The sequence below is a fragment of the Oryctolagus cuniculus genome, chromosome 1 (assembly GCF_964237555.1).
Source record: "Oryctolagus cuniculus chromosome 1, mOryCun1.1, whole genome shotgun sequence".
Taxonomy (NCBI): Eukaryota; Metazoa; Chordata; class Mammalia; order Lagomorpha; family Leporidae; genus Oryctolagus; species Oryctolagus cuniculus.
The window spans coordinates 220,401,410-220,425,943 of record NC_091432.1 but is presented as its reverse complement, the minus strand read 5'-3'; the positions used below and the strand labels follow the sequence as shown (position 1 = coordinate 220,425,943).

Here is a 24,534-nt window from a genome sequence, read left to right as displayed (position 1 = left end):
AGGCCTATGAAATCTGCCCCTGCCAAGGCAACCACAGGAAGGACTCAGAATTCAATAAATCTTTAGTAGGCTTATTTTTAAGTTGATATTTTTGTGTGGCTTGTGAATGATGTTATAAATATCAGAATGGCCCTTGGCAGAAAAAGGGCTTCCACCCCTGAATAAAGTCTGCCTGCCTGGCTGTGAGATTGACTTTTCCAAGCAACTCTGTTCACATTGACCTGCAGGTACAATTTGCTTGCTTCTTCTCTTTCCTTCCTACTTGCCCCTAACTCTCTAGGGTACAGATGGGGCCAAGATGGAGGCCCCCATCTCCTGCCTTCTGCTCTCTGCTGGGCTCTCTCAGGTGGCATAAGGCAGGCATCCCCTCCTGGTCGAACCACATGGACTTCAGTGTCTTCCCACAACACACTTCTCCAAAAAGCTCAAAATTTTTGTTCAGCTCTTCTGCTGGCAACACTCAGGCAGTACTGAATCAAATCCAGTTTCTTTGAGCTGAAGTGTCTCTTAGCAGCTTCTATGTATGACATTGCCCTGCCCAGAAACTTCCAAGTAGCATGCCAATGATAACAGTCAGCAAACCAAAGTAGGTGAATCCTGGACAGGTACTTCGTGTAGCGTCCAGGTGGTAGAGGACCTGGATAGTTTATGAACAATCAATTTCTATAGCTTTAACTTTTGTGTCATTTATGAAGCCTGAGATTCCCAGGAGCAAATATCTGATTGGCCTAATTGTCAGTTCACTTGCTTACCTATAAGTGAGAGGAGACAACATGTCTTAACTGATAAATCCACGAAGCCAAATGGGCTGCTGTTATCAGAATAGAAGAACATGGATATTGTATATGCAAATATAAGAGCTGTCCAATGTGTGGTCTCACTCACTCCTGTGTCCATACATCCAACCCAGTGAAACACCTCCTCCTCATTGAAGTCTCTGTCTGTTATATGTGCATGTAAGTTTATGTCAGTGTAATTTTTACTTGCCTTTGAAAAATTTAATATTATAATGTAAATATTTTCCATGTATTTGACTATATCTGGAAATCAATATTTAAAATTTTTGCATATCATCTGACATTGTGACTGAACCATAATATTCATGATCATTTCCTTACTGTTGGGTATCTAGACCACTTCCATGACATTGATATAAGGGACATCATTGTGCATATATCTTTACCTGCATGGCTCATTTTTCCTCGAAGATTTACTATTCTGTTCACTCAGTCAAAGTGTCTGAATACTTCAAGAGTCCTGATGCATTTTGTAAGATTGCTTTCCATAAATTTTAACAAGTTATACTCCCACAAGTGGAATAGAAAAGTAGCATTGCACTACACCGCCATCAGCACTGAGAATTATCATTTCACAAAAAAATATTTGCCAACTTGTTGATGAACCGGAACACAATCTTGTCAAGTAAATGCAAATTAAGACATAGGCAGGCTTTTGGAGAATAGTTTACTACACTCAAGGCTTTCATTTCTTTAACCCACTTTCCTTGCAATCCAGTCTTATGTTTGCCTTTTCCTCACTACTCATGACCCTGTTTTCAGTCCATGGTCTCCTGTGCCTCTCCTCCTCATTTTCTGTCTGCACTATTTAAATCCTCCCCCACGTCCTCCTCCCAAGTGCCATGACTGATTTTTTTAAATGTATTTATTTCTGAGTAAGCATATTTATACACACAGTTCAAAATTTCAAAGCTATAAAAAGATGATTCAAGTCTTTTTTAATCACTCCGCCAACTTCCACCCACCTCCCTAAACCCAAATTGGAAGTGACCTTTTCCTTTGTGAGCTCCTGGAGACCTTTCTCATCATCTTCTTGCCAGATGTTTTCTATCTGCAATATAGCTGGCTTGGCTGGGGATAGCGGCCATAGCTAATTTGTTATCTGTATCTCTGACAGCTCATAGCTCAGGGTCAGGTATAATAGGTGCTTAATAAATAAATATCCTTGTAATGATGGATGGATGGATAGAGTGATGTATGGATGGAAGGGTGCAATATTGAATGACTAGATGGGTTATTTATTTCATTGTTCCTAAAGAAATTAGTAACCATCAATTAAGGCATTGAATACCTTATAGTCTTATAAGTATCGATGATCGGGGGCAATTATCTGGTGCTTTTCACCATATAGAAACTCCATTCATGAAATCGTGCTATGGGGCCGGCGCCGTGGCTCACTTGGTTAATCCTCCGCCTGCGGTGCTGGCATCCCATATGGGCACCAGGTTCTAGTCCCGGTTGCTCTTCTTCCAGTCCAGCTCTCTGCTGTGGCCCAGGAGGGCAGTGGAGGGTGGCCCAAGTCCTTGGGCCCCACACCCGCATGGGAGACCAGGAGGAAGCACCTGGCTCCTGGCTTCGAATTGGCGCAGCGCCGGCCATAGTGGCCATCTGGGGAGTGAACCAATGGAAGGAAGACCTTTCTATCTCTCTCATTGTCTATAACTCTACCTGTCAAATTAAAAAAAAAAGAAAGAAATTGTACTAAAGATACCCTTGATGCTTTAAAGCAGCAGGAGATCTTATTCCGCAAATGAATTAACTAACCAGCGCTTAAATACCGTAACTCAGTTTCTACTACTAAATTTTTCTGCAAGTAGCTGGCAGACTAGACATAGCCTTTTGCTGCCTGTGATGTCCCTTTGACAAAGTAAAGCAATTCTTCATAGGTAAGTAGAGGTGCTTTGCGTTCTATATAAGCTGGAGTCTCTTGGAAAATGGCCCTTCCTTCTAACCTGTTGGCACCCTGCAAACACAGCAGATTGAGAAGTGTAGTCACACTAGTTGGACATTACCTCTATGCCCAGTAATATGTTTGGTACTTGAAGTGGCTTTCCTCATTTTGTTTCCCTGTGACTCCTGAGCAGTAAGTTTATAACCTCCATGTGACAAACGAGGAAGCTGGGGTCAGTGAAAGACCAAGTGACCCTCACAAGGTCTTACAGTGAAGTAGGGTACATATGGCAAAGCTGCGATTCTAGCTCCCATTGCTCTCATACAAGTCTTCCAAGCTTTCCAGGGTTCCCATTGATCCTTCCTATATTTCTTTCCTTCATTTATTCTAATAGCACATTGTATTTCATCTCCTTTCTGAAGTGTTTGTTATAGAGTTGAAATGTGTTCTCCAGGTTCCTGTGTCAGTATCTCTTTTGCTTCCTTGGTATGTGGGAAGCTGTCTGCTCCCTGGCTGTCTTATAGGGTGTTTTATTGACCTTCAACCACATTTCAGACCCCTCTCTTCCAAGTCCACCCTCCATACACACATTATGTGCACCACTTCCAGTCACTTCAGGCTGTCAGCGCTGCCTGAGAAATACCAGGCTTTGATTTTAAGCAAGCCTTTCTCCCTTTTAGGGACTCAGTTTCTTCATCTGTTAAGTGGAAATAGCAATGCTAAAGACAATGGTGACAGCCTTCAAAAATGAGGTGCATGGCAACCATTATAAAACAACACAGCCCTGCATACAAGCAAGGGATCGTAAAATAACCAGTGGTCTGCAGTTCATCCCAGGGAGGTCTGCCATTAGTTCATTTGTGTGGGTCTGCAGCGCTTCTCCATCTAATTCAAGCTCTTTGAGGACAATTGTCACCCCTGCACACCGGTGTAGAGCTAGGACTGTACCCAGTAGGTAGTAAGTGCTCCATGGATATGGCCTGCATGAAAAATGAATATTGGAATAAGGGTAGACAAGGCAGAGCTGTGGAAGGAGACCTTGACACATAGAAAACTTGTGATCCCTGGCTCTGAGGAAGCAGGAGTCTTGCACAAACCTAGAAAATTGGGGCATTTCCTGCTGTCCTGTTCCTAACAGAGCCTGCAGGTGTAACAGCCTCAACTTCCCTTGTTTGGGGAGTTTCAGTGATTTCTGAAACAGTTCATATTAAAGCAACCAGAAGGAACATTGTGTCCAATCCTCTTTTCCTAGATGGGTAGACTGAAGTCCAAGGAGTGTAAGGGGGTTGCTCACCATCACAGTGAGCCAGAGGCAGAAACAATGTGGGATTCAGGTATCCAAACTCTCAATCCAGTGTTTTGTTTGTTTGTTTCACTATTTCAGCTCTTGACCTGCTTGGTCAGGAAGTCCTGAGGGAATTCCAAAAGATTGGATGCAAAGCCATCCCTGTTAACTTCATTTGTCACAGAGCTCAGCACCCACCCCACCCCCCCTCTTCTTGAATCTTCGCTGAATTTCTTCCAATACCCCTGCCTACCTACATGGAAGCCAGCCATGTCTGGAGGCCTTAAGACAGGTTTCTAAATAACTTTTTAGGTATAATTGTTATGTAATGAACTGTTAGTTATACTGCTGTGTGAGATGTTCACATCTCTTATCAGAGTGACTGATTTGAGTCCTATCTCTGCTCCCAATTCCAGATTCCTGCTAACGCACACCCTGGGAGGAGGCAGGTGATAACTCATATACTTGGGTCCCTGTCACCAATGTAGGGGCCCTAGATTGAATTTCTGGCTCCTGCCTTTGGCCTGGCCCAGTCCCACGTCTGGGGGGCATTTGGAGAATCGACCAACAAAATCTCTCTCTCTCTCTCTCTCTCTCTCTCTCTCACACACACACACACACACACACACAAACACACATCTTTCTCTATGCCTTTCAAATAAATAAAAATAATTTTAGACCCTGCATTTATTTAGTGTTTACAATTTGATGAGTTTGAACATTTGCATACACCTGTGAAACCATCGCCACAGTCAAGGTCAGGGTAAACGTAACCATCCCGACCAGAGTTCTCCCTATTCCTTTGATTTTTTGTGGTTTGTTTCTAAGAACACTTCACAGGAGATCAACACTCTTAAAAATTTAAGGGCACAATTTTATTAACTAAGGGCACTATACAAGTATCTCAGAAAGTTTGTGGAAATATTTATTATGAAAAAACAGTGCAAGGATTTCAGTATTTTTGTACCCACATTTATCTTTATTTTCATACCTCTGAACTTTCTGGAGTTATCTTGTATTTTATACAGCAGACCTCCAGAAATTGCTCGTCTTGCACATCTGAGACTTTATGCTCATTGAGAACAACTCAGCATTTCCAGTGGTCTTAATGGGCAGAGTTTCACATCATTCTTTGTTTTTTTTTGTCTTCTTATCTCCCCAAAGTCATCACTGTGATTCCCACAAGGAGAGGCATCAAGGGACAGGACTTTCAGCTCTTGAAAGCTCTGATTCATTTAAAAACCAGTTTAGCAGGCAATGGGTGCAGTGACATTTGTGTTTTCATGAACTCTTCAATGACTTCTTTTACTGTTTGTTCATGCATCCTTCCATAGTCCAGAAATATTTGCCACCCCTGTAGTAACCGTGGGTGTATTAGGCCCTGGACGTGCAGAGGTTCCTTGCTTCATCCACTCCCATTCTAGTGGGGAAAATTAAAACCTGTCTCTCCTTCTCTTTTCTGCTCCCACCCCTCCTCCCCTTCCTCCTTCCTTCTCTGCTCAAAGATCCATTTCCTTTCCCTGGCTAGGTTGCTTGTGGTGGGGTTGAACAACAAAACCCTTCCTTCATGAAATGGGTTGAAATTGATGGTAGGATGGCACCCAGCTTTGAGATCAGATGGAAGTGATCTTGATTTCAATCTTGATCACCTAGAGGCTTGAAGCAAATCTCTTCCCTTTGCTAAGCCTCAGTTTTTACATCTATAGAGTGGGATCATGTCTGCCTGTCTTACAAGGTTGTTGTCAGTACTGCATGAAATACTACATGTGGAGAATTTGGGTTCTTTGCTCAATGTGGCCATGAAGAAAGTGATTGACACATTTAGGCTTGGATGAGTGAAAGAGAGGTTAGGTCTTCAAAGACTGGGGATCTGAATAAATCTGATATGCGCTGGTCACAGAGAAGCTTGTGAGGTTGGAAAGCAAAGCTGCCGCTGCCTCTATTTCTCCAAACACCAAGAACTTCTCAGGGGGGCCTTTCTGTGACTCAGCACAGCTGGCAAGCCTTATGCTCTAGAACTGACTGCAGGGCATCAGGCATCCTCTTTGGGGGAGGCAAGGACATGCTCACTTTTATTCCAGGGCTACTCATGGGAATGGTGCAGCAGCACATGGCAGAAGCTAGGTCTGGCTTGGACAAGAGCCAGAAGCAGAGCCCTCTGGCAGTGTGGGGGTGAGGCAGGCAGGACAAAAGCCTCCAGAACCCAACTTGGCCAGTGCTTGGTGATGGCTGTCTGGAGAACAAGCCAGAGTCTCTATTGCCGCTCTATACACCCTTGATGTTCACTGGCACCCTGACACCCCCACTGGCTTAGAGAAAGCCATGGAATGTGCAAGACAAGTAAAAGGGGTGGGGACTGCATTGGAGGGGGAAAATCGGCAATTCCCCCATTGCCATTGTCTTCAAGTGTTGGGTTCCTGATTCTTGGAATGAGTTTCAGAGCACAATCTTCTCCAGGAGGCATTCTGGGAGGAGAACACAGATGATACAATCTGATCAGCTGGATTCCTGTTGTGACTCCACTGTGTGTGTGTGTGTGTGTGTGTGAGAAGATTTACTTCTTTATTTGAATGACAGAATGACAGAGAGAGAAGGAGAGATGGAGAGAGATCTTCCGTTCACTGGTTCACTCCCCAAATGGCTGTAAAAATGTGATTGGGCCAGGCTGAAGCCAGGAACCAGGCACTCCGTCCAGGTATCCCACAAAGGTGGCAGGGGCCCAAGTACTTGGGCCATCTTCTGCTATCTCTCTAGATGCATCATCAGGGAGCTGGATTGGAAGTGGAGCAGCCAGGACTTGAACTGGCACTCTCATGGATCATGGGCATTGCAGATGGCAACTTCACCCACTGCACCACAATGCCAGCTCCATGATCCCACTCTTAAGGAACTATGGGCTTTCTGGTGATTTCATCACTCTGATCCTCAGTTTTCTCAACTGCAAAATGGAGCAGTGAGATCTTCCTTGTGGACTTTAACTAGAAGGATTCTGTAGGGGGCCTTGCTGTGGTGTAGTGGGTGAGGCCACTGCCTGCCGTGTCCCTCCCATATGGGCACTGGTTCAAGTCCTAGCTGCTCCACTTCTGATCCAGCTCTCTGCTATGGCCTGGGAAAGCAGTAGAGGATGGCCCAAGTGCTTGGGCCCCTGCACCCCCATGGGAGGCCCAGAAGAAGCTCCTGGCTCCTGGCTTCAGATGGGCGTAGCTACGCCTGTTGCAGCCATCTGGGGAGTAAACCAGCAGATGGAAGACTTTCTCTCTCTCTCTCTCTCTCTCTCTCTCTCTCTGCTTCTGTCTCTGTAACTCTTACTTTCAAATAAATAAATCTTTTTTAAAAAGTTTCTATAAAGCACACACAAGAGATTTCTTTTTTCCCTATCACCCCATACCTTGGGCAATGGCTCATAACCCGACTTTAGAACATTCTTCCCTCTTGCCCAGTCTGTCCTCTCCTCTAACACCTGTCCTGTCTCTCTTCTGCTTTTCTCTTCCCTCCCTCCGTATCATCATTGTCCTCATCTTCTTTCCAGACCCAGTGTCTCACTGCTTTCTCCAGGAATCTCTTCCCCATTGCTTCTACCTGAGCATCCTGTGACACGTCTTTACACATCCTCTGGTGTTTGCTCAGCTTCTTAGTACAAGTCTTTCCTTGCAGCCTCTGCCCCAGCTGAGTATCTGATAGAGGGCCTGGCGCCTATAGTAGGCACAGGTGTGGGCAGCTGCAATAAACTTCTGTTACCCTAGAAGAAGCAGGTGGGGACATGGAGAAGGATTAGTGTTTGCATGTTCGTACAGGTGCATTGCTTTATTCCCCCATTCCCCAGGCACCCTTTGAGGAAACATGGCAGTGACCTGTTTGCAGATGAGAGAACTGAAGCTCAGAGAAGGAAGGAAGGTCACCTGTGTAAGGACAATCCACGGAGGCTTTTTAAAGCTTTTCTGAAGTCAAGTCTGTTTTTTCACCACGCCATGTGTGTCCCTTGAGGAAGGACTTATTTTGGTGTGATCATAGCTGAGTTTTAATTTCCTGTCTTTTTCTATCTGGACTCAAGCTTCTGATTATATTTACAAAGTCACAGAGATTCAGGGAAAAGCTTTCTCCATCAAACTCAGCCTAGACAGGAGCTCTTAACCTGGGTCCAGGCTACATACCCATGAAATTACATGGAGTAATAAAATATCTTTACTTTTCCAGTCTTTTGTGGAAACTTAGCATTTCCTTGTCATCTGTGCTACACATGGGTATGTTACCAGCAGCTGTGACTTTGTTCTCAACAGAAATTACATACAGTTTAGGTCATGGTTCATTTGCTGCACATTTTTTAGAATGTAGTTTATGCTCATCACTGCTTTGAATGTGTTGTTATTACACCTGCTACTAAATATTTTAATTTAATGTGTTGATAAAGAAGCATGTGTATTACAATGGACTTTGATAATATGTTGGAAAGTACTTCTTTTGTAATGCTTTTGCGTTTGGCTTTATGCTTATGAAAAAAATGATTCTACAGTGTTGCCTACAAGCCACATTCACCAGACTGACAAAGGGGCCCTGGGTACCATATCAAGAACCCCCATTCTCTGGGTTGGGGCATGGTCAGTGTGGGGAGCAACTCGGACTAGACTAAGTTACTGGAATTAAGACTTATTCTATGCATCTGCTCTCCCACAATATGGCGCTGAGAAGGGAGTAAACAGCTTCTACACAGCTGCCTCTCGCCAATTTGATTGAGCTGCAGGAGCTGATCTTGCTCCTGATTGCAGGAGAGCAGAGTACTCGGCGTGTGGGTAGCAGAGTTGGGATTGGTGGAAGAGGACTATAAAGGAGGAGAGAGACAACATGCACCAGGAACATCTATCTGAAGGAATACCTGAGCAGCCCCCGAGAGAGCCGGCTGGCGGTGTGCCGCTCCCCCGCGGAAATGGGGAAAGTGGCAGGGGGAACCGCCCTTCCACGGAGGTGGAAGGGACAGTAGCCAACCCGGGAAGAACCAGCAGCAAACCCGGGGAGGGCCGAGCAGACGAAAGAACAGCGCAGGGTCCTGTGTCATTCCTCCACGAAGAGGGGGAGCGACAGTCAGTACTGATTAAAAGTCTGCTTTCCATAGTAATAGTTGCCATTTAAGTAAAAGCCATTGTGTTGATCTTTGTTATGGTCTCAGTCCTCTTAGGAGTGTTTCATATGCATTTTCTTTTTTAAAAAGGTTTTTTAAGATATATTTGTTTGAAAGGCAGAGAGAGAGAGAGAGAAATTGTCCATCCACTGGTTCACTCCCCAAAGGCAGCAATAGCCAGGCCTGGGCCACGCTGAAACCTGGACACTAGAACTCCATCTTTGTCTCACTTGTGGATGGCTGGGGTCCAAACACTTGAGCCATCTTCTGCTGCCTTCCCAGGTACATTAACAGGGATCTGGATGAGAAAGAGAGCAGCTGGGACTCAAACAGGCTTTCCAATATGGGATGCCAGCATCTCAGGCAGTGACATAACCCCTGCACCACACACTGGCCCCTTCACATTTTCTTTTGTTCATTCATTGGTCCAATAAAAATCTGGGTACTGTTCCAGCCACTGACTGCAGTGAGTGTGGCAAAGTCCCCAGCCTTCACGGAGCCTTTGTCATCCCATGTCACCTTAGAAATAGGTGTTGTATCCATGAGTTATACAAGAGGAAACTGAGGCTCATACAGGCTATCTGAGCTAGATAAATAAATAAAGAAACAAGCAAACACAGAAAAAGGAGGGCTGTTTGGGTGCAGGGCTTCCTCTTAGTCATATGATTGTATTTATTTCTGATCTTGCTACTGATTGTATAAGTAGGAACTGGGAAGGAAAGACTTATTTCTCTTTTTCTCTCTTTCCATTCTTATATTTCCACTTGATGTCTCAAAGTGAAATTGACAAACATAAGAGTAGCCTATTTGTGATGCTACAAAATGTTATTAGAAATTTGACCTGGAAGGAACCTTAGAGATCACTCCATCATTGAACAAATGTGGACTGTCAGGCCTAGAGAGGGTACAGGGGGACCTTTGCAGCAGAGGGCAGCAGAACTGGACCCAAATCCTGAGAACCCAGTCCTTCCCTGCCCTGCAGCTTGTCTTAATGAGCTTCTCTCTGAGTTGAGAGCTGTAAGAAGCTCTCATGACTCCGTGTGGGTATTTCATGAATAAACAATCTCCAAGCCTCAGCCTTTGTCATTGAACTTTTTTTTAAAGATTTATTTATTTTATTTGAAAGAATTATGGAGAGAGAAGGGGAGATGGAGAGAGATCTTCCTTCCACTGGTTCATTCTCCAAATGGCCAGGAGCCAGGAGCTTCATCTGGGTCTCTCATGTGGTATCAGGGACCCAAGGACTTGGGCCATCTTCTGCTGCTTTCCCAGGCACATTAGCAGGGAACTGGATAGGAAGTGGAACAGCTGAGTCACAAACCTGCACCCATATGGGATGCCAGCATCACAGGGGGCGGCTTAACCTGCTATATCACAATGCTGGCCCCATCATTGAACCTCTTTAAAAATTTTGTTTTCATTTTAAAATCCTGATGGGATTCACAAGGGTGGTAGACAGATGGTGGATGAAGAGACATTCTACAATGGAGAGGTCAGGACAAGCTCAGGATGGAGGTAATGGCCTGTGTCAGAGGAGGACAGCCTTGGCAATCAGAAGGGTACCATGGGCTGCGTGCATGCCCTGGCTTCAGAGGAGGGTGTGCATCATCCTCACACTCAGGGAAAGCTCTGGTGTGGCAAAAGCGGCAGGCCACACACTGGTATGATTTGGGACATGACACTCACCAAGGACATATGCCTTCCCCCAACCCCACCTCCTCCCCCAGTTCCCTTTTGGATGGGCCCCTCTGCTGTATGCTTGCAGAGTAGCCCAGATTTGTGAAAAAATCATCTCTCGTAGTTTATAATGGTGGATTTAGATACGGATGTATACACATAGATACAGACATGACATGGGCATAGCCACAGCCATGGGTATACATACACATACACATACACATACACATACTGCTGTTGAGTGACCCTGTTCCATTAAGAGGTTGTAGGCCCCATGAGCACAGGGCCAGTGTCTGCTTTGCTTTATTATTACCTCTAGCTTCCATGGAGAGGACTGGGTAAATATTTGTTTAGTGAACAAATGCATTTTAAACAAACAAAACAAAACCCTTTCTTGCCAGTGTCTTTTGGCCTGGGGAAGGACTTTCCTATGAATATTATTGTTGCCATTTCACAGACAGATAGTGGACATTGCAGTCATTTTCTCTTTGTTCCCAAGATCCCACAGGCCTTATGTTTGTCTCCTCCACCCAATTCCTTCAGCCCTGTCCTCACTCAGTAAACAGGTGCAGCAGGCCTAGAGCCCTGGGGGATGGGAACAAGGCAGATTCTCAGTGTGCAGGAAGTTCCAAGACACTCAAGGGAAGCTGTGAGACCACTCTGCGCAGCAATATCTATTTTCAACTTAAATTAGTGCAAACCTTAATTGCTACAGGAAGGAGAGAATTCAGTGTCAGCTGGAACACTCTGGGTGGGTGGGGTCTTAAAGAGGAAAGCAGGGCCCTACAAGGTAGAGCCCAGCTCTGTTGCTGTGACTTGGCAATGACTTACTCACTGCCAGTCCCCTCACCACCATCAATGTCAAGTCTGAAATATGAATGTGTCCATATCTTTTAAAATAAAAAGTAATATACAAAAAGCCAGAGTAGTAGCATGACCCCATTAGAGCTATAGCAAAAATTAAAGGAGATTCATTGGAACTTAAAATTCTCATCGTCCATTTCAGTAGGCATTAGTCCTATTAGTCCTTCTGTTACAGTCACCATGATGTTATATATCCCATGCCCTGGAAAATGGACTGTCATCCACAGTAGTCCTGGGTTCCCAGTGTGCATTCCTGCAGAGGCCAGCAGCAGTGCACAAGGAGGCAGCATTCCCATTGCTGATTAGCTGTGCACTTGGCTCTTTCCAGCTCGACCTGGTCCCTTCCCCTGGGAAGCTTTTTATCAACTTATCCATATAATCCTTCTGTGGCTGGGCTAATTTTCCTCGTGCCTCTATCACACCAGCTATATAATATTCTTTTCTGTGTTTTCCAGGACCAGCCTAGTCCCTAGAACAAACTGGACATCCATGAAACCTTCTAAACAACTAAACATACCACACAGACTTCCAGTCCTCCATTCCTCCTCCAGTGTTGAGCTGGTTACGTGCTAAGGCATGGTTGCTAGAACTTTGAGGCACACTCAGATGGTTCCTAACTATGACCAGTTGTGGACATTTACCTTGTTTCGGACATTAGATATGTGTTCTCTAAGTTGTTTCTCATGCTAACTCTGCTAGCTAGGTATTAACAACCCCATTTTCAGATGAGAAAATGGGGGCTCAGAGTTTTAGGGGCTTGCCCACGTTCTTACAGTGAGTGAGACTAAGCTTCTGCCTGACTTCTTATCTTCTGTGCTGCACAGTGGCTGGTGCTGTTAGGAGCTGAAAAGGCCCCCTAAACCCTAAGGCAGTTTGGTAGAGATGAAAACTTCATTTCTATCAAGTGGTTGTCCTAGGTTCCTTCTCTCAGGAGCTCGGGACACAAAGTTGCTGGTTGTTACCAGGGAATAATTAGTGTGCATCAGCGGAGGGCTTGCCACTGTCTGGGTTGTGAATCATCCATTCACACCTCTCCAGGAGTGACGCAGACCTTTCCTGCTGTTTATGAACAGCAGGCCATGTCAGCATCTGCTCCCAGCTGCTCTGTCTAAGGCTCACCCTTCGTGGGGTGCAGGATGACTTGGCCAAGTGGAACCCCAGCGATGCATTTGCACTTGAACAGTTAGGTAATGAGAGGATGACAGCCACATCCTGCCTAGTGGAGTCTGGCTGGCACAGTCCTGAACAGTGTTATCAGAACAAGGGAATTAGGACGTCAGAGCTAGAGAGATGCTTGGAAGCCTTTCGACAATGGCTGGGCTTACTAGGTACAGAAACCGAGATACAGAGAAGCCAAAGAAAAGCCATTATACCAGTCATATTAAGTAGAACAGACAAAAAAACTACTAAGAGGGATAATATATTAAGTTGTCCATTAGCAGTCAGGGCTATGCTGATCAAGTCACCATTTCCCATAGTGTCCATTTCACTTCAGGAGGTTTCCTTTTTGGTGTTCAGTCAGTTGTCACCGATCAGGGAGAACATATGGTATTTGTCCCTTTGGGACTGGCTTACTTCACTCAGCATGATGTGTTCCAGATTCCTCCATTTTGTTGCAAATGACTGGATTTCGTTGTTTCTTACTGCGGTATAGTATTCTAAAGAATACATATCCCATAATTTCTTTATCCAGTCTACCATTGATGGGCATTTAGGTTGGTTCCAGGTCTTGGCTATTGTGAATTGTGCTGCAATAAACATTAGGGTGCAGACCGCTTTTTTCTTTATCAATTTAAACTCCTTTGGGTAAATTCCAAGGAGTGGGATGGCTGGGTCGAACGGTAGGGTTATATTCAGGTTTCTGAGGAATCTCCAGACTGATTTCCATAGTGGCTTTACCAGTTTGCATTCCCACCAACAGTGGGTTAGTGTCCCTTTTTCCCCACATCCTCGCCAGCATCTGTTGTTGGTAGATTTCTGTATGTGAGCCATTCTAACCGGGGTGAGGTGAAACCTCATTGTGCTTTTGATTTGCATTTCCCTGATTGCTAGTGACCTTGAACATTTTTTCATGTGCCTGTTGGCCATTTGGATTTCCTCTTTTGAAAAATGTCTATTGAATTCCTTGGCCCATCTCTTAAGTGGGTTGTTGGTTTTGTTTTTGTGGAGTTTCTTGATCTCTTTGTAGATTCTGGTTATTAACCCTTTATCTGTTGCATAGTTTGCAAATATTTTTTCCCATTCTGTTGGTTGTCTCTTCACTCTCCTGACTGTTTCTTTTGCAGTACAGAAACTTCTCAATTTGATGCAATCCCAATGGTTGATTTTGGCTTTGACTGCCTGTGCCTCCCGGGTCTTTTCCAGAAATTCTTTGCCTGTGCCAATATCTTGAAGGGTTTCTCCAATGTTCTCTAATAACTTAATGGTGTCAGGACGTAGATTTAGGTCTTTAATCCACGTTGAGTGGATTTTTGTGTAAGGTGTAAGGTAGGGGTCTTGCTTCATGCTTCTGCACGTGGAAATCCAGTTTTCCCAGCACCATTTATTGAATAGACTGTCCTTGCGCCAGGAATTAGTTTTAGATCCTTGATCAAATATAAGTTGGCTGTAGATGTTTGGATTGATTTCTGGTGTTTCAATTCTGTTCCATTGGTCTATCCATCTGTTTCTGTACCAGTACCATGCTGTTTTGATTACAACTGCCCTGTAGTATGTCCTGAAGTCTGGTATTGTGATGCCTCCGGCTTTGTTTTTGTTGTACAAGATTGCTTTAGCTATTCGAGGTCTCTTGTGCCTCCATATGAATTTCAGCATCATTTTTTCTAGATCTGCGAAGAATGTCTTTGGTATCTTGATTGGGATTGCATTGAATCTATAAATTGCTTTTGGGAGAATGGACATTTTGATGATGTTGATTCTTCCAATCCATGAGCATGGAAGATTTTTCCATTTTTTGGTATCCTCTTCTATTTCTTTCTTTAAGGTTTTGTAATTTTCATCGTAGAGATCTTTGATGTCCTTGGTTAAGTTTATTCCAAGGTATTTGATTGTTTTTGTAGCTATTGTGAATGGGATTGATCTTAGCAGTTCTTTCTCAGTCATGGCATTGCTTGTGTATACAAAGGCTGTTGATTTTTGTGCATTGATTTTATATCCTGCCACTTTGCCAAACTCCTCTATGAGTTCCAATAGTCTCTTAGTAGAGTTCTTTGGATCCTCTAAGTACAGAATCATGTCGTCTGCAAAGAGGGATAGTTTGACTTCTTCCTTCTTGATTTGTATTCCTTTGATTTCTTTTTCTTGTCTGATGGCTCTGGCTAAAACTTCCAGAACTATGTTAAATAGCAGTGGTGAGAGTGGGCATCCCTGCCTGGTGCCAGATTTCAGTGGAAATGATTCCAACTTTTCCCCATTCAATAGGATGCTGGCTGTGGGTTTTTTATAAATTGCTTTGATTATATTGAGGAATGTTCCTTCTATACCCAATTTGCTTAGAGTTTTCATCATGAAAGGGTGTTGAATTTTATCAAATGCTTTCTCTGCATCAATTGAGATAACCATATGGTTTTTCTTCTGCAGTCTGTTAATGTGGTGAATCACATTGATTGATTTGCGAATGTTGAACCACCCCTGCATACCAGGGATGAATCCCACTTGGTCTGGGTGGATGATTTTCCTGATGTGTTGTTGTATTCTATTGGCCAGAATTTTATTGAGGATTTTTGCATCTATGTTCATCAGGGATATTGGTCTGTAATTTTCTTTCAGTGCTGCATCTTTCTCTGGCTTAGGGATTAAGGTGATGCTGGCTTCATAGAAAGAATTTGGGAGGATTCCCTCTTCTTCGATTGTTCTGAATAGTTTGAGAAGAAATGGGATTAGTTCTTCTTTAAATGTCTGGTAGAATTCAGCAGTGAATCCATCTGGTCCTGGGCTTTTCCATAGCCTTGGAAACTCATGACTGGTGCATAGGGAGATTATTGATGCCATAAACAGGAGTGTCAATTTGTAAAGTCAACAACAGGAGTCACTGTGCACTTACTCCTCATGTAGGATCTCTGTCCTTAATGTGCTGTACACTGAGGCTTAATGCTATAACGAGTACTCAAACAGTATATTTCACTTTGTGTTTCTATGGGGGTGCAAACGATTGAAATCTTTACTTAATGTACACTAAACTGATCTTCTGTAAAAAAAAAAAAAAAAAAAAAAAGAAATTATCAATTCCCAACTTGACTCTCACTGGGATTAAACATGACAATAGGTCTGATCTGATTTCATCATGATTTAAAAAAAAATCATCTATTACTTTTCACTTAATGTTTCTGTGTGGGAACAAACTGTTGAAATCCTTACTTAAGGTATACTAAGCTGATCTTCTGTATATTAAGATAATCGAAAATGAATCTTGATGTGAATGGAAGGGGAGAGGGAGTGGGAAAGGGGAGGGTTGTGGGTGGGAGGGACGGTATGGGGGGGAAAGCCATTGTAACCCATGAGTCGTACTTTGGAAATTTATATTCATTAAATAAAAGATAAAAAAAAAAAAAAGAAAAAAGAAAAAAAAAAAAAAAAAAAAAAAAAAAAAAAAGAAAAGCCATTATAGAAACCCACTCGGTACCTGGCATGCAGTAGGTATGAAGAGTTGCTGCCAGAATGAATACTGAATGCATTTGAAATGAGCTTTTGTGTTTGAAAAGCACGTTTCTTTCTTTAATTGATGCATGGTGTCCTCACAATCATCTACACGGGAGCAAGACAGCTAGTGTTCCCATTTTACAGGTGAGAAGACAACTTTCAGAAGAAACTTCATTTAGGAGAAAGAATGGGGACCCTGTGGTTCTACCTGAACTCCAGCATTAATTGCGGGGTTTTCACATGTTAATCAGGAAAAATCACCCAGCCTTGCTGTGTATTTTTGTAAATAAATTTTACTGAAATACAACCCTGCTCGTTCTTGTGCAGATTGTCCTTGGATGCGTGTGTCTTACAAAAACGAGGCTGGGCAGAGGTTGGGTACCCTGCATGCCCAAGGTATTTGTCCTCTGCCCTTCTACAGAAAATTTGCCGACTCCTTTGCTTTGAGGTGATGTAGAGAATGTGTACAAAAAGCCCTGTGTGGAGTGCCTGGGGTGTGCTTGGGTATTTAATTAATATTGGTGTTTTCTACTCTCAGATGAATTCACTGATCAAGTGGAAGGTGGCTCCATTGGGATCTTTTTCCAGTTTTGTAAACCTCCCAAAGTAACATTTAAAGTATGGCATTGGGAGGATCAGACCCTGAAATGGGGGTGTTCTGGTCCCCACTCTGACCTGTGTGAGCTTGAATATTTCCCTACGAGCTGTGTGCAATGGAGTTAATATTGGCCCTCCTCCACCCCAACACTCAGATCACCACAGAATCCAGTATGCGACCTTATTTGGAAATGAAGTCTTTGAAAATATAATTAAGATAACAGATTAGGGTAGACTCTAAAGCCAGTGAATGGTTATCTTAGTCTGTGTTGCTATAGCAAAATACATGGACTGGGCAATTTATAGAAAGCAAAAATTACTTCTTTCAAACCTCAAGGCTGAGAAGTTCATGAGTTTGTTGAGAGGTCAAGGTCTGGGCTCTGCTTCCAAGATGGCACAGTGAGCACTGTGTCCTCAGTACAGAAGAATCCTTTGTCTCCTGGAGAAAAAGCAGAAGTTAACAGTGAGGAAGTCCCTTCATGGAACCCTTTGTTAAGGGTACTAATCCCTTTCACAGGGTTCCATCCTTGTGACTTAATCACCTCCTGGGGTGTTCTTCTTAATGCTGTTACATTGGTAACTAAGTTTCAATATGAATGTAATGGTGTCTTTTTAAGAGGAGAAGACACATAAATATAAGAAAGAAAACCTTCTGACAATGCAGGCAGAGATTGGAGTCATTGGCCACAAGCCAAGGAAAGCCAAGGGTTGTGGAGAGCCACTAGAATCTATGGAGAAACAGTGAAGGAGGGGCCAACAGAGGGACCGCAGCCCAGCCAACACCTTGGTTTTGGACTTATAGCCAGCAGAAATGTGAGAGAATATATTTACCTTGGTTTAAATGACCTAGTTTGTGGTTCTTGTCTTAGCCACTCTAGTAAACTACTACATTGCGCTTTCCCCTTTTATTCCGACATGGGTAAAATGTGTTGTAGGACACAGTCACAACCCAGGGAGCGTGTGCTAGAAACTACAGCAAACACAGGCCCAGCCCCTCCTGCTCTTCCTCCTGGACACAGATTCCTACTGGCTTCACCAGTCAGAGAGCTCTGACTTGCTCAAGACACAACGGATTGCAGAAGCTAAACCTCAGCATGGGAGAAGTTCATAATCCGATGTCAGACAGATCCATGGGCACGGTACTCACGGCTTCGAGCCTGTGTAACATAGCTCCCCTGAACTCATTGTAAGATTACTGTGGGAATCAGAGGAAAGGAGCCCAGAACAGTTCTTTTTTTATTTTTTGACAGGCAGAGTGGACAGTGAGAGAGACGGAGAGAAAGGTCTTCTTTTGCCGTTGGTTCACCCTCCAATGGCCGCCATGGCTGGCGCACCGCGCTGATCTGATGGCAGGAGCCAGGTGCTTCTCCTGGTCTCCCATGGGGTGCAGGGTCCAAGTACTTGGGCCATCCTCCACTGCACTCCCTGGCCACAGCAGAGAGCTGGCCTGGAAGAGGGGCAACCGGGACAGAATCTGGCGCCCCGACCGGGACTAGAACCCGGTGTGCCAGTGCCGCAAGGCGGAGTGAGCCACAGCGCCGGCTCAGAACAGTTCTTGACACAAAGGAGGAGCTCAGGAAATGATAAATGATGAGAATGTGATGATGGTGCTGATGGTAGTGATGGTGGTGACTGCTGCAAAGCCTGAACTCTCACCCAGATCTCCCGATATGCAGGGCAGCACCCCTATATCCAAGCTACCTCTACCCCTAGAACTTTTCCACTCATCCTTTCATTCCCCTCTATTGTGGCCACTCAAGACCCAACAGACCCCAGACTCGGATGAAGGACTGAGTCTCTGCATAAAGAAAGCACCAGCGTCTGGCTGGGCTTCTGTTCTCTCCAGTGCTCAGATTCTTTATTTCCCAACCTGACACATTCACTTCTCTTGACTTAGTAACAGCCCCTGTGTCGAGCTTTTGTGTCTTAAGTAATGTTCCTCACACTTACCTGATGTTTATGCAGAATCAATCCTTCTAACAGCTAACAGCCTCCTTATTTGTATAGCCTGAACCAGCCCTGCTTCCACAAGGAAGGTGACATTTTGCATGTCTTTCTCTTTGCATTTCTGTCTCTGCTCTCTGTCTCCACCTGTTTCTGCTTCTACTCAGTGTGTTTTCTTTGCCCTCATTTTCTGTCCTCCTGCAGCTGTCTCTGTCTTCCTCACCTATATCTCCTTCTCTCCTCCTCTCACTTACACATTTCTTCCATGTTTATCTTGCTGTGATTTCCTCTCATTGTTTTGCATATTTTTCTCCTTCATATTCTCCTACATTATTATTTTTAATTTCATACCCCTTTCTGCCTCCATTTCCCTCACTTTTAATTCTTTATATGACACTCCTCTCTGAGTCTCTCTCTATATCTCTCTGAGTCTCTGTCTATCTGTTAATTTCTCTGATCATCTATCGATGTATCTGTCTAGGCATCAATCTACTAATCTATCTATTTATCCATTCATCCACCCATCCATCCATCATCCTCTGGATAATTTTATGTGTTTCTGCCCCTCTGTTTTCTTTTTTTTCTAGCAGTTTCTCTCCATTTGTCTCTTCAGTTCTTCCCACCCCCAGAACAGCTCCCCCTCTGTCTTTGTCTCTTCCTCTCCCTTTCCATTCATTCACCCTGTCAGGGTGTTAATATTTTAATAGCCTTAATATCTTCCCAGGATCCTCAGCTCTCTTCATGATTCAAAAGTGGCAAGTCTCCCAAGAGCTTCACTTCAGGAACGGTTAATTCTCTCCCCCAACATACCTGTCACCTCATTTTATAGAAAGCTAGCAAGTGAGGGATAATCCTGGCAGCTCCTCTCCTTTGTCTCTGAACTATGCCTAGAATATGGTGGATTTAGAATGGGAGCCCTGAGCTGAGGAGAGGGAGACATGTGTCCTATTGGGGAGGTTCTTGGTACAAGGATCAGCCAATGAAACTACCCATGCCTTCTGGGGTTTTCTTGGTTTCACTTGAAAACATTTCTGTTGCACAAGTTTTTTCTAGGTCCTGAACTGGGGGCTAGAGAGGGATGAATCAGTCTTGAGTCCTTTCTTTAAAAAGCTTAAAACTCTCAGGGAGACCATGGAGCTAATGATTAAGATCAATAAGATAATAGATTTAAACAGTGTGCTCCAAGGGAAGAGGAATTAATTCTAGGAGGGGAGACAGAGACAGCTTCACAAAATGAGTAACAATAAGCTCTGTAGAGACAAGGAAGTTGTCTTATGTCACTGCTCTATCCTAAGACATATGATAGTGCCTGCTACATAGGAAGCACTCAGTAGGCAGGTGCCACAGATGAGCAAATGAGGGACTAGTTTTCAAGATTTCCCAGGATTCATTGGGTATGGACTTTATGGAAAGTATGAGGAAGGCTCTGCAGAGGCTCTGTACCCAGAGCCCCTCTTTAAGACCATGCACCATTCCTCCGCTGTGAATGTCAGATTATATGTCAAACAAGAAGAGCTCTGTGGCTAGTGAATGGAGGGTATGAGGTCTGGGCAAATGCATCTGGACAGGCCCCCTGGAAGTGGATTATGAAGAGCCTTAAATGCCAAAGAAACTAACTCAGATTTTCTCCTCTAAGTCCTGGGGAGCTATTGATCAAATAAATATCTAATTAGTGCTGGAATTTCACAAGTCGACTGCCAGTCAGAGTGAAAGACGGGAGAGAAGAGGTAAGAGTAGGGTCAAGAAATGAGCTGTGAGACCCAAACCTATAGCTCCAGACCTGGGAGGGAAAAGAGGGGAGAAGGTAAAAGGGTAGTCCAGAAATGTCACCAGTGGTCCACGTAGGCCTCTTCCTGCTAATGTGCATACACAGGCATCCCCTGTCTTATATCTCTGGGCTCCATGAGGCAAATATGGAAAAATTACAGAGCCTTTTCTCCTTTCCTTCGGTAGCTTTTTGTATCTCCTGCAACTGTGGGAATCGTGCATACCCAGCAGTCTCCCTTGGGGCCCTTTTTTCCCTCAAGGCTAGTATCCAGAAATTCATCTATATCCCCCATGTTATAGAACACATCATTAGGATTGTGGCAGATCGATGGGTTGCAGTATTATGTCTCACTTTGTCTTTTTGGAATCTCATTTGCAACTATGCATTTTCCCAAAATTTCATTTCCATTAGCTGTTGATGACAATCTTGATGGTGTGAAAAACAATGCTCTAGGGGCTGACAATGTGGTGTAGTAGGCTAAGCCTCCACTTGGGATGCTGACATCCCATATGGCTGCCAGTTCATGTCCTGGCTGCTCCTCTTCTGATCCAGCTCTCTGCTATGGCCTGGGAAAGCAGTGGAAGATGGCTGAGGTGCTTGGGCCCCTGCACCTATGTGGGAGACACAGAAGAAGCTCCAGGCTCCTGGCTTTGGATTGGCTCATATTCAGCCGTTGTGGCCATTTGGGGAGTGAACCAGCAGATATAAGACCTTTCTCTCTGTCTCTCCCTCTCTCTGTCTATAACTCTACTTATCAAATAAATAAATAAAATCCTAAAAAAGAAGAAAAGAAAATTAATGTTTCAGGGTCAGACTCTTGCATTTGTACCTTGGCTCTGTGATAATTGTCTAAGTCCCACAGCATTTCACAGTTTCAATTTTATATCCATAAAGTTCGATTAATAGGAATGAACCCAATTTCAAAGTTGCTATCTGGAGCTTTATAATGTGATAAAACAGTTACAGTCAAGCTCAGAGTTGTGTAGTGGGAAAAACTTTCTCTTTGAACTCAGATGGAAGTTGGTACAGATTTCGATTCTGTCACATTGGAAGCTCAGTAGCTTTCAACAAGACACTTTGCCTTCCTAAGCCAAAGCTAACTTATTGGCAAAATGAAAACATCATCTCTACCTTACAAAATTCTGAGGATTAATGAAATGAAGAGTTCTAAATGAAGTTCTAAATCCATTTTTGTCTATTTCAGCTAGGCTTAAGCACATCTAATACATTGGTTTAGCTGTTGTTATTTTTCTTTACTTTTAAATATTTATATTATTTTCTTTTTTTTTGATTTTTTTAATTTAGTAAATATAAATTTCCAAAGTACAGTTTATGGCTTTCCCCCCTCCATAATTTCCCTCCTATCCACACCCCTCCCATCTCCCGCTCCCTCTCCTATTCCATTCACATCAAGATTCATTTTCAATTCTCTTTATATACAGAAGATCAATTTAGTATATATTAAGTAAAGATTTCATCAGTTTGCACCCACACAGAAACACAAAGTGTAAAATACTGTTTGAGTACTAGTTATAGCATTACTTCACATTGGACAACACATTAAGGACAGATCCCACATGAGAAGTAAGTACACAGTGACTCCTGTTGTTGACTTCACAATATGACACTCTGTTTATGGCTTCAGTAATCACCCCAGGCTCTAGTCATGAGTTGCGAAGACTATGGAAACCTTTTGAGTTCGCCGACTTCGATCTTATTCCGACAGGGTCCTAGTCAAAGTGGAAGTTCTCTCCTCCCTTCAGAGAAAGGAGTTACCTCCTTCTTTGATGGCCCTGTTCTTTCCACTGGGATCTCACTTGCGGAGATCTTTCATTTAGGTTTTTTTTTTTTTCCCCAGAGTGTCTTGGCTTTCCATGCCTAAAATACTCTCATGGGCTCTTCAGCCATATCTGAATGCCTTAAGGGCTGATTCTGAGGCCAGAGTGCTGTTTAGGACATCTGCCATTCTATGAGTCTGCTGTGTATCCCACTTCCCATGATGGATTGTTCTCTCCCTTTTTTATTCTATCAGTTAGTATTAGCAGACACTAGTCTTGTTTGTGTGATCCCTTTGACTCTTAGACCTATCAGTGTGATCAATTGTGAACAGAAATTGATCACTGGGACTAGTGAGATGCATTGGTACATGCCACTTTGATGGGATTGTATTGGAATCCCCTAACACATTTCTAACTCCACCATTTGGGGCAAGTTCGATTGAGCATGTCCCAAATTGGTTTTTTTTAACTTTTATTTAATGAATATAAATTTCCAAAGTACGACTTATGGATTACAATGGCTTCCCCCCCATACCATCCCTCCCACCCACAACCCTCCCCTTTCCCACTCCCTCTCCCCTTCCATTCACATCAAGATTCATTTTCGATTATCTTAATATACAGAAGATCAGCTTAGTATACATTAAGTAAGGATTTCAACAGTTTGCTCCCACACAGAAACATAAAGTGAAAAATAATAGATGATTTTTTTTAAACGATGATGAAATCAGATCAGACCTATTGTCATGTTTAATCCCAGTGAGAGTCAAGTTGGGAATTGATAATTTCTTTTTTTTTTTTTTTACAGAAGATCAGTTTAGTATGCATTAAGTAAAGATTTCAACAGTTTGCACCCCCATAGAAACACAAAGTGAAATATATTGTTTGAGTACTCGTTATAGCATTAAATCTCAATGCACAGCACATTAAGGACAGTGATCCTACATGAGGAGTAAGTGCACAGTGACTCCTGTTGTTGACTTTACCAATTGACACTCCTGTTTATGGCATCAATAATCTCCCTATGCTCCAGTCATGAGTTTCCAAGGCTATGGAAGCCCTCTGAGTTCTCCGACTCTTATCTTGTTTAGGCAAGGTCATAGTCAAAGTGGAGGTTCTCTCCTCCCTTCAGAGAAAGGTACCTCCTTCTTTGATGACCTGTTCTTTCCACTGGGATCTCACTCACAGAGATCTTTTTGCCAGAGTGTCTTGGCTTTCCATGCCTGAAATACTCTCATGGGCTTTTCAGCCAGATCCGAATGCCTTTAGGGCTGATTCTGAGGCCAGAGTGCTATTTAGGACATCTGCCATTCTATGAGTCTGCTGAGTATCTCGCTTCCTATGTTGGATCACTCTCCCCTTTATTTATTCTATCGGTTAGTGTTAGCAGGTACTAGACTTGTTTATGTGCTCCCTTTGACTCTTAGTCCTTTCATTATGATCAATTGTGAACTGAAATTGATCACTTGGACTAGTGAGATGGCATTGGTACATGCCACCTTGATGGGATTGAATTGGAATCCCCTGGTATGTTTCTAACTCTACCATTTGGGGCAAGTCAGCTTGAGCATGTCCCAAATTATACATCTCTTCCCTCTCTTATTCCCACTCTTATGTTTAACAGGGATCACATTTCAGTTAATTTTCAACACTTAAGAATAACTGTGTATTAATTACAGAATTAAACCAGTCATATTAAGTAGAACAGACAAAAAAAATACTAAGAGGGATAATGTATTAAGTTGTTTATTAACAGTCAGGGCTATGCTGATCAAGTCACCGTTTCTCATAGTGTCCATTTCACTTCAGGAGGTTTCCTTTTTGGTGTTCAGTCAGTTGTCACTGATCAGGGAGAACATATGGTATTTTTCCCTTTGGGACTGGCTTACTTCACTCAGCATGATGTGTTCCAGATTCCTTCATTTTGTTGCAAATGACTGGATTTCGTTGTTTCTTACTGCGGTATAGTATTCTAAAGAGTACATATCCCATAATTTCTTTATCCAGTCTACCGTTGATGGGCATTTAGGTTGGTTCCAGGTCTTGACTATTGTGAATTGTGCTGCGATAAACATTAGGGTGCAGACCGCTTTTTTGTTTGCCAATTTAAACTCCTTTGGGTAAATTCCAAGGAGTGGGATGGCTGGGTCAAACGGTAGTGTTATATTCAGGTTTCTGAGGA

General features: G+C 43.4%; 1 protein-coding gene across 10 annotated transcripts in view; it reads left to right on the top strand.

Annotated features, from left to right (window-relative positions):
• Window positions 1–24,534, top strand: part of ASTN2 (astrotactin 2) — a 1,032,549-nt gene that overhangs the window by 580,152 nt on the left and 427,863 nt on the right. The window lies entirely within an intron of this gene.